The sequence below is a fragment of the Somniosus microcephalus genome, chromosome 4, assembly GCF_052327205.1.
Source record: "Somniosus microcephalus isolate GS21.2 chromosome 4, FLI_Smic_1.0, whole genome shotgun sequence".
In the NCBI taxonomy this organism is placed as follows: Eukaryota; Metazoa; Chordata; class Chondrichthyes; order Squaliformes; family Somniosidae; genus Somniosus; species Somniosus microcephalus.
Genome location: NC_140990.1, coordinates 319,595,479 through 319,606,444, shown reverse-complemented (window position 1 = coordinate 319,606,444; position 10,966 = coordinate 319,595,479). Strand labels below are relative to the sequence as shown.

Sequence of the window (10,966 nt, the reverse complement as noted above, 5' to 3'; positions counted from 1 at the left end):
GTGGGATACCTCAGGGATCGGTGCTGGGTCCCTTGTTGTTTGTGATCTACATAAATGATTTGGATGAGAATGTAAAAGGTATGATCAGTAAGTTCGCAGATGACACGAAAATTGGTGGGGTGGTAAATTGCGAGGAGGAAAGCCTCAGGCTACAGGACGATATAAACGGGTTGGTCAGATGGGCGGAAAAGTGGCAAATGGAATTTAACCCTGAAAAGTGCGAGGTGATGCATTTTGGACGGACAAATAAGGCAAGGGAATACACAATGAGTGGTAGGACCCTAGGAAGTACAGAGGGTCAGAGGGACCTTGGTGTACATGTACATAGATCCCTGAAGGCAGCGGAGCAGGTAGATAAGGTGGTTAAAAAGGCATATGGGATACTTGCCTTCATTAGCCGAGGCATAGAATATAAGAGCAGGGAGGTTATGATGGAGCTGTACAAAACGCTGGTGAGGCCACAGCTGGAGTACTGTGTGCAGTTCTGGTCGCCTCACTATAGGAAGGATGTGATTGCTTTGGAGAGGGTGCAGAGAAGATTCACCAGGATGTTACCTGGGATGGAGCGCCTCAGCTATGAAGAGAGGCTGGACAGGCTGGGGTTGTTTTCCTTGGAGCAGAGAAGGCTGAGGGGGGACCTGATTGAGGTGTACAAAATGATGAGGGGCATAGATAGGGTAGATAAAGAGGAACTTTTCCCCTTAGTGGGGGGGTCAATAACAAGGGGGCATAGATTCAGGGTAAGGGGCAGGAGATTTAGAGGGGATTTGAGGAGGAACTTTATCACCCAGAGGGTGGTCGGAATGTGGAATTCAATGCCTGAAAGGGTGGTAGAGGCAGGAACCCTCACAACATTCAAGAAGCATTTGGATGAGCACTTGAAATGCCATTGCATACAAGGCTATGGACCAAATGCTGGAAAATGGGATTAGACTGGACAGGGATGGATGGGCGGTGCAGACACGATGGGCCGAAGGGCCTCTTTCTGTGCTGTAAAACTCTATGACTCTATGACTCTATGACTCCACCACCTTAAAGGGACATTCATAAGAACATAAAAAGTAGGAGCAGGAGTAGGACATACGGCCCCTCGGGCCTGCTCCGCCATTCAATAGGATCATGGCTGATCCGAATCTAGACTCACGTCCACTTCCCTGCCCTCTCCCCGTAACCCCTAATTCCCTTATCTGCTAGGAAATTGTCTATCTCCATTTTAAATTTATTTAATGTTGCAGCTTCCACAGCTCTCTGGGGTAGCAAATTGCATAGATTTACTACCCTCTGAGTGAAGAAGTTTCGCCTCATCTCAGTTTTGAAAGCACAGCCCCTTATTCTTAGATTACGCCCCCTAGTTCTAGTCTCACCCATCAGTGGAAACATCCTCCCCACATCCACCTGATCAAGCCCCCTCACAATCTTATATGTTTCGATAAGATCGCCTCTCATTCTTCTGAACTCCAATGAATAGAGTCGCAACCTACTCAATCTTTCCTCATACGTCAACCCCCTCATCTCCAGAATCAACCGAGTGAACCTTCTCTGAACCGCCTTGAGAGCAAGTATATCTTTTCTTAAATATGGAAACCAAAACTGCACGCAGTATTCCAGGCGTGGCCTCACCAATACCCTGTATAACTGCAGCAAGACTTCCCTGTTTTTATACTCCATCGCCCTTGCAATAAAAGCCAAGATTCCATTGGCCTTCCTGATCACCTGCTGCACCTGCATACTAACTTTTTGTGTTTCATGCACCAGGACCCCCAGATCCCTTTGTACTGTAGCACTTTGCAGTTTCTCTCCATTTAGATAATAACTTGCTCTTTGATTTTTTCTGCCAAAGTGCATAACCTCACACTTTCCAACATTATATTGCATCTGCCAAATCTCTGCCCACTCACTTAGCCTGTCTATGTCCCCTTGCAGGTTTTTTATGTCCTCCTCACTCATTGCTTTCCCTCCCATCTTTGTATCGTCGGCAAACTTGGATATGTTGCACTCGGTCCCTTCCTCCAAATCGTTAATATAGATTGTAAAGAGTTGGGGTCCCAGCACTGACCCCTGCGGAACACCACTAGTTACTGATTGCCAGCTCGAGAATGAACCATTTATCCCAACTCTTTGTTTTCTGTTAGATAGCCAATCTTCCACCCATGCCAGCATATTACCCCCAATCCCGTGATTTCTTATCTTGATCAGTAATCTTTTGTGTGGAACCTTGTCAAATGCCTTTTGGAAGTCCAAATACACTACATCCACTGGTTCCCCTTTATCCACTGTGGAAATGTGAATAAAATGGACGATGAATTGGCTTACAAAAATGGCTTCGCACAAGGAAAGTCTAGATTAGATTAAAGAGCAGCCCCAGCTTTGCAAAGTGCAAAGCTAGCAGAAAAGAGAGACACCTGCCCCAGCCTGCGGCCAAGTGTTAACGAGCAATAAAGGTCACTGAAAGGGCTTAACTGCTAGCTAGAAGATGATTGACTAGCTATTGTGCGGTGCCCAATCACGATCCGGTACTTCAGGAAGGCATATGCAGCAGTGAGACAAGTCAGGACTTTCCCGCCAGACTGAAGACCAGATCATGGCCAAACTGAAACGGCTTAAGTGATCCCTATTGGAGAACGCTTGTTGCCAGGGAAGTGATGTAATGACCCTTGTCCCACTGTATAAAAGGGGCTTCCCTACCGGTATTCGCTCTTAGCCAGAAGACGTGTGGATCATCAAGAGAGTCAGACACCTCCCGGGGACGTAAATGCTGGCAACACGTGCCTAACCCGGTGTGACTCTCGGGACACGAATGTACTGTAAAAGACCTCAATATACTGTGTGACCACTGCGAACAGTTGGAAGTAATAAAATGTTGTTTTAACTCTCCGAACCCTCGAGCCTGAAATCATCCTTCGTACTACGGAACTCAAGATGAGGACCAGGAAAACCCGGTTCTAACGACTTGGCGTAGTCAGCAGGATCGCAAGACATCAAGAAAGGGGAAAAAGGTAAGCACTATAATTTATTGTGCCCTTTTTGCACCCTGTCTCTGCGATCTTTATTGAACAAACCAACCAGGTAGCGTACCCTCTGGCTGGTGGTTAACGGAGCACAGTGTCCCATTGCTAGCACGCGACAGAGTCCGGGACTCTGATCTATCGATAAACTTATTCGTTAAGTCTACGACCTGTGGCAACATGACAGAACCAAGTAAAAAACCAACGACGGAAAAAGGAGGCAAAGCCCCTCCCGAAACCACGTTAGAAGAAATAGTAATCCAACTTAAACAGTATATAGAAAGTACATTCGATGTCCCACAACATGAATATAATATCGAACAAAAATTTGGTGCCTCAAAAGGACAATGGTCCCTTGATGATATAAAAAGAGCATGGGGCAAGACCACCCGTATGAAAGGAGGGAAAAGAAAAACGGGCTGGGTATTGGCCACCTTGAAACAGTGTAGGCAGAGAGGAGAAATAACTCGGAAGGCGGCAGAGGCCAAAGAAAAAGAACAAAAAACAGCTCTCCATGAACAAATAACAAAATACAAAACCGAGTTAGAGAAACACCAAAAATGCCTTGAGAAAGCAAACGAAAAAGCAGAAAAGTGGAAGGCAAAAATCAAGAAGGAAAGGGAGGCACACAGGGAAAGCCCAAAAGTGGTGACGATCACCCCGACGCCCTTGTACCCTACCTATCCTGCAGCCCCCCCTACAGCCCCTCCGGCATATGAACAGCCCACGCCCCAACCCCGATCAAACGAAGCCCATATTGCTAAAATAAATACTCCTCTTACGGACTCATCAGACGAAGAAGATATAACCGAGAAACCACCCCCATGCCTTGCCCCCATCAGGTTACAAAAACATGAAGTAGGCGGCCAAAATCTCCGAATTTATACCTATTACCCGGCCAACCCAAAAGATATAGATCAATGGGCAACTGATATGCCGCACCCAAAGAAAAGCGGAGTAAAAGCCTGGCAGTTCTTGGAATGAAAAAGAACAATCTATAACCTGCACCCATTTGATGGATGCCAGGTTATAGCAGTAGTAGTTAGCGCAAGAGAGTCGGCCGCCCTGACGGCAATAGTAAATATGGCCGTCACCAGACGAGCAAACGCCCTACTTAACGCAGCCAGACAAGCACACCAAGCGGCATTAGCAGCGCATCAAGCAGCCAACCCACCTCCAGCTGCCGGAGCCGCACTCCCTGCCGTACCACCTCCAGCTCCACCAGTCCTAATAGTCCCCCCTGACCTAGCTATGATAGAATCAGAAGCCGATAGGACAGAAGGGTGGACGGCCATTAGAAATTGGCTACAGGAAAGGGGCCCGACCAATCCAGACTGGTCCAAAATAGCCTCCTGTGTCCAAAAAGAAGACCCCAATGACTTCGCCATTCGTTTCGCTAACCAGTGGGTAGAGTACTCTGGCATGGGACAGAATACCGAAGCAGAGGTGGATGCCTGCACCCATGAACCATTGAAAAACGCATTTATGAATGGTTTGAGACCTGACCTGGCAAAATTGGTAAAATTAACAATGGCAAACTGGAAAACAAACGCAGTTTCTTTTGCGAACCTGACCCAACAAGCCGTAACCCAGGATAGAGAACACTGTGCCAATCTCCGAGTCATGAAACTAAACCCCCCAGAGCGAGCAAGCTCTGCACCCCCCTCGGGAAACCCAGATAAGAAACCAGGCACTTGCTACAAATGTGGGAAAGAGGGACACTGGGCTAGAACATGCCGAGTGGGCAACAGGGGTAGAGGAAGAAGCAATAACGGAGGAAGAGGTGGGGGAGGACAATGGCAAGGACAGGCAGTCCCAGATAATCAACCCGGCACAAATCCGTGGCAGACCCTGGGCACCGCCGGCCTGTATGACACCCAGACAATTACCCCCTCCCCACCGACCCTTAGCCCTGGAGAGATGGCGACGGTAGAAATGTACCGGAACTCAAACTCCACCGGAAGGGAAACCTTTGATAGCATGGCCCGACAGCAAGCAAAAAACCAATAGACCCCACCAACGAACCCCCGAAGGTAGAGGTACCTTGGCAACTGAGAGCTTTAATCACCCAAGCCAGGGACGGCCTCTATATGACTTTGTTGGTGGGAAAAACAGATAACTCACCCCCACTGAAAGTAGACTGCCTATTGGACGCAGGAGCAGAATTGACGGTCTTCCCCACACAATATGCCCAAGACTGCCCGCTAGATGGGAAAACTGAGAAAGCCTTAGGGGCCAGTGGAGAAGACATCATCTTACATAGAACCCACAAAATGACCTTGTGTTTTGGCCCCCATGAAATAAGGGAACATATATGGATTGGACCCGTCACCGCCCCCATCATAGGCTTGGACATATTGACAAAGCTAGACTTTAGCCTACACTTCACTGGGAATGGAGACATAGGCTGGACGATCCAAAACAGCCCCCACAGGATAAGAGCTGTGAAAGAGAATAGTAAGGACGAGTGGGGACTGAAGGACCATCCAATCTGGGCGCGAGATAAATATGAGTGCGGAACCCTACGGATAGACCCCGTAACGTTCACAGGGAAGCCGCCACCTTCCACAAAACAGTACCCGATAAGCCCCGCCGCCATCGCGGGCATTTTGCCTATAATCGAACAATTAGAAAAACGAGGGGTGTTAATTAAGACACACTCTGCCTCCAACAGTCCCGTGTGGCCAGTGGTAAAATCCAATGGACAATGGCGACTGACCATTGATTATCGAAAGGCCAACGAGTGCATAGAACAAAAGACCCAATTGGTGGCGGACCCATCAGTTATCTTTAACTCCTTGGGATCTGAGGAAGAAATCTTCTCAGTAATAGATATGGCCAATGGCTTTTGGGTCATACCCTTAGCCAAAGAGGTGCAGCCGTGGTTCGCCTTTACGGTAAACCAACAACAGTACACCTGGACAAGGATGCCACAGGACTTCCACAGTAGTCCCACGGTGTACCACCGAGCGATACAGACGGACCTACGAACACTGTCCCCTCTGGAATCTACGGTGATCCAATATGTAGATGATATCCTTATAGCCTCAAAGACAAAAGAGCAACACCAAAAAGACCTTCTGATAATCCTAGGGCACCTAGAGTGGGCAGGACACAGAGCAACGTGGGATAAAGCACAGATTAATAGAACCACAGTCACATACCTAGGACAACAGATATCCAAGGGAAATAGGGGACTGATGGAGGATAGAAAAAAGGCAATTCAAATGGCCGCATGCCCACGAACCATAAAAGCCCTGAGATCATTTCTAGGCCTGTGTAACTTCAGCTGCCTCTGGATAGAATCATACAGCCAAAAAGCGCAGCCTTTGACCAAACTGCTAAAGGACAATCCGGGTTCCAGGGATCAGATCGCATTAAACCCAGAGCAAATGCGGACGTTCGAAGAACTGAAGCGCGCCCTATGTAGCGCACCGGCTTTAGCCATTCCCGATGCGCGGATGCCATTCCGCCTCTATGTACACGAAAAGGACGGGCATATGACAACAGTACTAACCCAGGCCCACGGAGATAGACACAGGCCCGTAGGATACTATAGTACCCAGTTGGATTTGGTGGCCCAAGGATGGGGTAACTGTCTGAGAGCTATGCAAGCAACCTGCCTAGCAATAGAAGTTACAGCCCCGGTAGTTTTATCACAAAAGTTGGTGGTCCAATGCCCGCACACCGTCCATGCTATGTTAGGAATGAATAAGGTAGCTCAAGTGACCGCCTCTCGATGGACCCGATGGACCACGATTATGGAAACAGATAATTTGACCATTACTAAATCCGGGCCGGGCAATCCAGCAAGCATGATGTCCCTGACAAACCCCGAAGAACTAGAAAGTGATCACGACTGTGTAAACCTGTTAGACGCCATGCAGCAGAGGGCTGAGATGCAGGAACTACCCTTACACAATCCCGAAGTGGTCCTTTACACGGATGGGTCATCCTTTGTGGAAAAAGGAACCCGATTGGCAGGGTGGGCGGTTACAACAGAATTCGCAGTAGTACGAGCAGGAAGTATGGGAGGAGGGGCCTCAGCACAACAGGCAGAACTAGTCGCCCTCACCCAAGCCTGTCTCTATGCTCGAGACAAGACGGCCAATATATATACCGATTCTAGATATGCCTTTGGCATCGCTCATGACTTTGGACAACTATGGAAACAAAGAGGTTTTCTGACAGCTGCAGGTACACCCATAAAAAATGGAAGAGAGGTAACAGCATTAATGGATGCCATCCAGTTACCCGAAGAAGTGGCCATACTAAAATGTAAGGGCCATAACAAAGAAGGTACCCCTGAAGCTAGGGGCAATGCTAGGGCAGATGAAGCAGCAAAATATGCCGCCCGTACCATTACCCCCCCAACACCTCAGGTGCGATATATCACGACAAACAACGACCAAGGGGACATCCTACTAATGCAAAGAGAGACCCCAAGGGAGGAACAATGGTCATGGTTAGAAAATGGGTTGCAACCCAATAATGATGGCATATGGCAACATCTCAAAACGGGAGCAGTAGGATGCCCAAAGGAACTGATGCCGTTTTTGGCCCAACAAATACACTCATGTGGACACATAGCCGCACAGCAAATGACAGCCAGATTCCAGAGAAACTGGTGGGCAAAAGGGTTTCGAACTCAAGCCCAAAGAATAGTGGAGCAATGTGTGACATGCCAAAAAGTAAATCCCGGACAAAAAATTGAAGTACCAATGTTAAAAGCACCTGCTCCGGCAGGGCCCTTCCAACATTTGCAGGTCGACTATATTTCCTTGCCAAAATGTCAGGGATATACAGATGTATTGGTGATGGTCGATCGCTTTTCACGATGGATCGAAGCCACCCCAGTTCGAAGCGCCACCGCTGCTGCAACCGCGAAAGTCTTGTGTAAAGATTACATTCCTAGATGGGGCGTGCCCTTATGTATTGACTCAGGCCAAGGCACACATTTTACGGGGGAAATAATTAAAGAACTTTGTAGACTACTACAAATACAATGGTCATTGCATTGCCCATACCACCCCCAATCATCGGGACAAGTGGAAAGAGCAAACAGGACAATTAAACAACGGCTCACTAAGTATCACTCTGAAGGAGTGCCATGGCCTCAGGCCCTACCCCTCGTCCTATGTAGTATTCGAGCCACCCCTAACAGGACCCACTGGACTCAGTCCCTATGAGGTCGTTACCGGTAGACCAATGTCGCTACCCGGAACAATAGATCTACGTAGGGCTGACATTCATCTTCTAAGTGATACAGTACTAAAGTATTGTAAAGATCTAACAGATGCTGTCAGTTTTGCTTCCCAACAGGTCAGCGCAGCTTGGCAAGAACCCCCACCGGGAGGACACAGTTTAGTCCCCGGGCTACAAATTTGGGTAAAGAAAATAAAGCCAGCCCCCCTGGAAGACAAGTGGGAAGGTCCGTATGTCATCCTGTTGACCACAGGAGCAGCCGTGAAAGTACAAGGAAAAAAAGCTTGGATACACGCGACACATGTGAAAAGAGATACGACAGGAGCCCCAACAGAAGAATAAATTGGACTTATTGTGTACCATGATTCCCATCAGCATATTGCTAGCCATCTCCTTTACCCTTTTTCTAACATGGGTAGGAGGTATAGAGAATAACTTATTTTATCAGACCCACCTACAGATACACGGAGACCGGAGTGTATGCTACCCTCTGGCCACATCAGTGGAATCCTTGTTTGCAGCCACACCAGGTTGGCAACCCCTCCCACTATATACCGCCGACACAACGAAACAGACATGCGAGGGTCAGACGGGCCGATATAGCCAGGGCATTCGAGGGCGATGCGCGCAGCTAATAAGCTCAACAGACCCCGTTTGCCGAGGGCTCATGGGTAAGAATTGCACAACGTCCCCTGTGTTTCACGGGTAAGGGATGGGGATGCGTATATGTCCTTGTCCCCCAGGACAATACCTGCATACAACAACAATGTGCCCGACACCACTGCCAGGCACACAGGGGCCAGCTGACCTGTACATGCGATGAACAAAGGTGCTTTAATGTCACAGCAGGAAGACAATTCATTTGTGGTCAGTGTAATGGGACCCATGTATCATCCGGTAAATGGACCTTCCCATTTGATACATTCCAGCTGTCCGGGTCTGGGGGAAACTCAAATGACCCCCTTAACTATTATTATACACAGTTTGCGAAGGTTGATAACCGGGAGGTCAAATGTTACCGAGCAAAGAACGGATTTGCATTCCTCCTCAATGGAACATACACAACAGCGACGCCAAAACTCCCCTCTCTCTTTGCAGTAGGAGTAATCGCCCCCGTAGCTGTTCCCTGCCCCACCAATACACCATCCAGACGGAAACTCCGGGCAGTCTCCGAGGAGTTCTGTGCAGATTGGCGGGATCCGACCACACTGGGTAGCTCAGTAGGGTGGGGTATTCTATCGGCCATATCATTGGGAGGGGGCGCAGGAGTGATAGCGGCCAAGAATAGGAATTATCTAATGTGTGGAATCACCCTCCTGGGCAATAGCACCATTAAAGCATTAACCGCCATAAATAAGGAAATGGCAACCCTACGTCTTTTTAGCATGCAAAACCGATATGCTTTGGACTACCTCTTGGCACAAGAGGGAGGTGTGTGTATGATTATAGGAGACAAATGCATCACAAACGTCAATAGTGAGAAACAAAATATCCAAGACGCTATAGACAAGATTAAAAATCAACTGGCTGACTTCATTGAAGCCGGAGGGGGTGAAGGATGGTTTGCATGGCTGAAAACATTGGGACAGAAATTACTGTATGGTTTGACTGTTATAAGTGGCGTAATTTTGGGAATTATTATTTTTGTAACTATTATCAAATGTTGTATAAGTCGTGCAGGAGCTACTATACTCCCTTGCCTCTCCCGAATTAGGGTAGAAGTAGACGCAGCAGAGGAGGGGAAACCCCCAGAGGAAGCCTGTTCGGTCCTACACAGTTATCTGTAAACTCGAAATTAAAACCCTTTTGGTTGTGTTCATGGCCAGAACACAAACAAAATGGAGCCACGGGGTATGGTCTTGATAAAGTGCACTATCAGGAGGACACTTTGTATATAATGATTCTTGGAGATTGTACAAAGAATCAAAGGGAGGAATGCGGAAATGTGAATAAAATGGACGATGAATTGGCTTACAAAAATGGCTTCGCACAAGGAAAGTCTAGATTAGATTAATGAGCAGCCCCAGCTTTGCAAAGTGCAAAGCTAGCAGAAAAGAGAGACACCTGCCCCAGCCTGCGGCCAAGTGTTAACGAGCAATAAAGGTCACTGAAAGGGCTTAACTGCTAGCTAGAAGATGATTGACTAGCTATTGTGCGGTGCCCAATCACAATCCGGTACTTCAGGAAGGCATATGCAGCAGTGAGACAAGTCAGGACTTGCCCGCCAGACTGAAGACCAGATCATGGCCAAACTGAAACGGCTTAAGTGATGCCTATTGGAGAACGCTTGTTGCCAGGGAAGTGATGTAATGACCCTTGTCCCACTGTATAAAAGGGGCTTCCCTACCGGTATTCGCTCTTAGCCAGAAGACGTGTGGATCATCAAGAGAGTCAGACACCTCCCGGGGACGTAAATGCTGGCAACACGTGCCTAACCCGATGTGACTCTCGGGACACGAATGTACTGTAAAAGACCTCAATATACTGTGTGACCACTGCGAACAGTTGGAAGTAATAAAATGTTGTTTTAACTCTCCGAACCCTCGAGCCTGAAATCATTCTTCGTACTACGGAACTCAAGACGAGGACCAGGAAAACCCGGTTCTAACACCATCCTGTATGTTACATACTCAAAGATTTCGAGCAAATTTGTCAAACATGACTTCCCCTTCATAAAACCATGCTGACTCTGTCCTATTAAATTATGTTTATCCAAATGCTCTGTTACTGTTTCCTTAATAATGGACTCCAACATT

At 47.8% G+C, this 10,966-nt stretch overlaps 1 pseudogene; it reads left to right on the top strand.

Annotated features, from left to right (window-relative positions):
- Positions 1-9,101: 9,101 nt before the first annotated feature.
- Positions 9,102-10,055, top strand: LOC147120650 (syncytin-2-like; annotated as a pseudogene).
- The last annotated feature ends 911 nt before the right edge of the window (positions 10,056-10,966 follow it).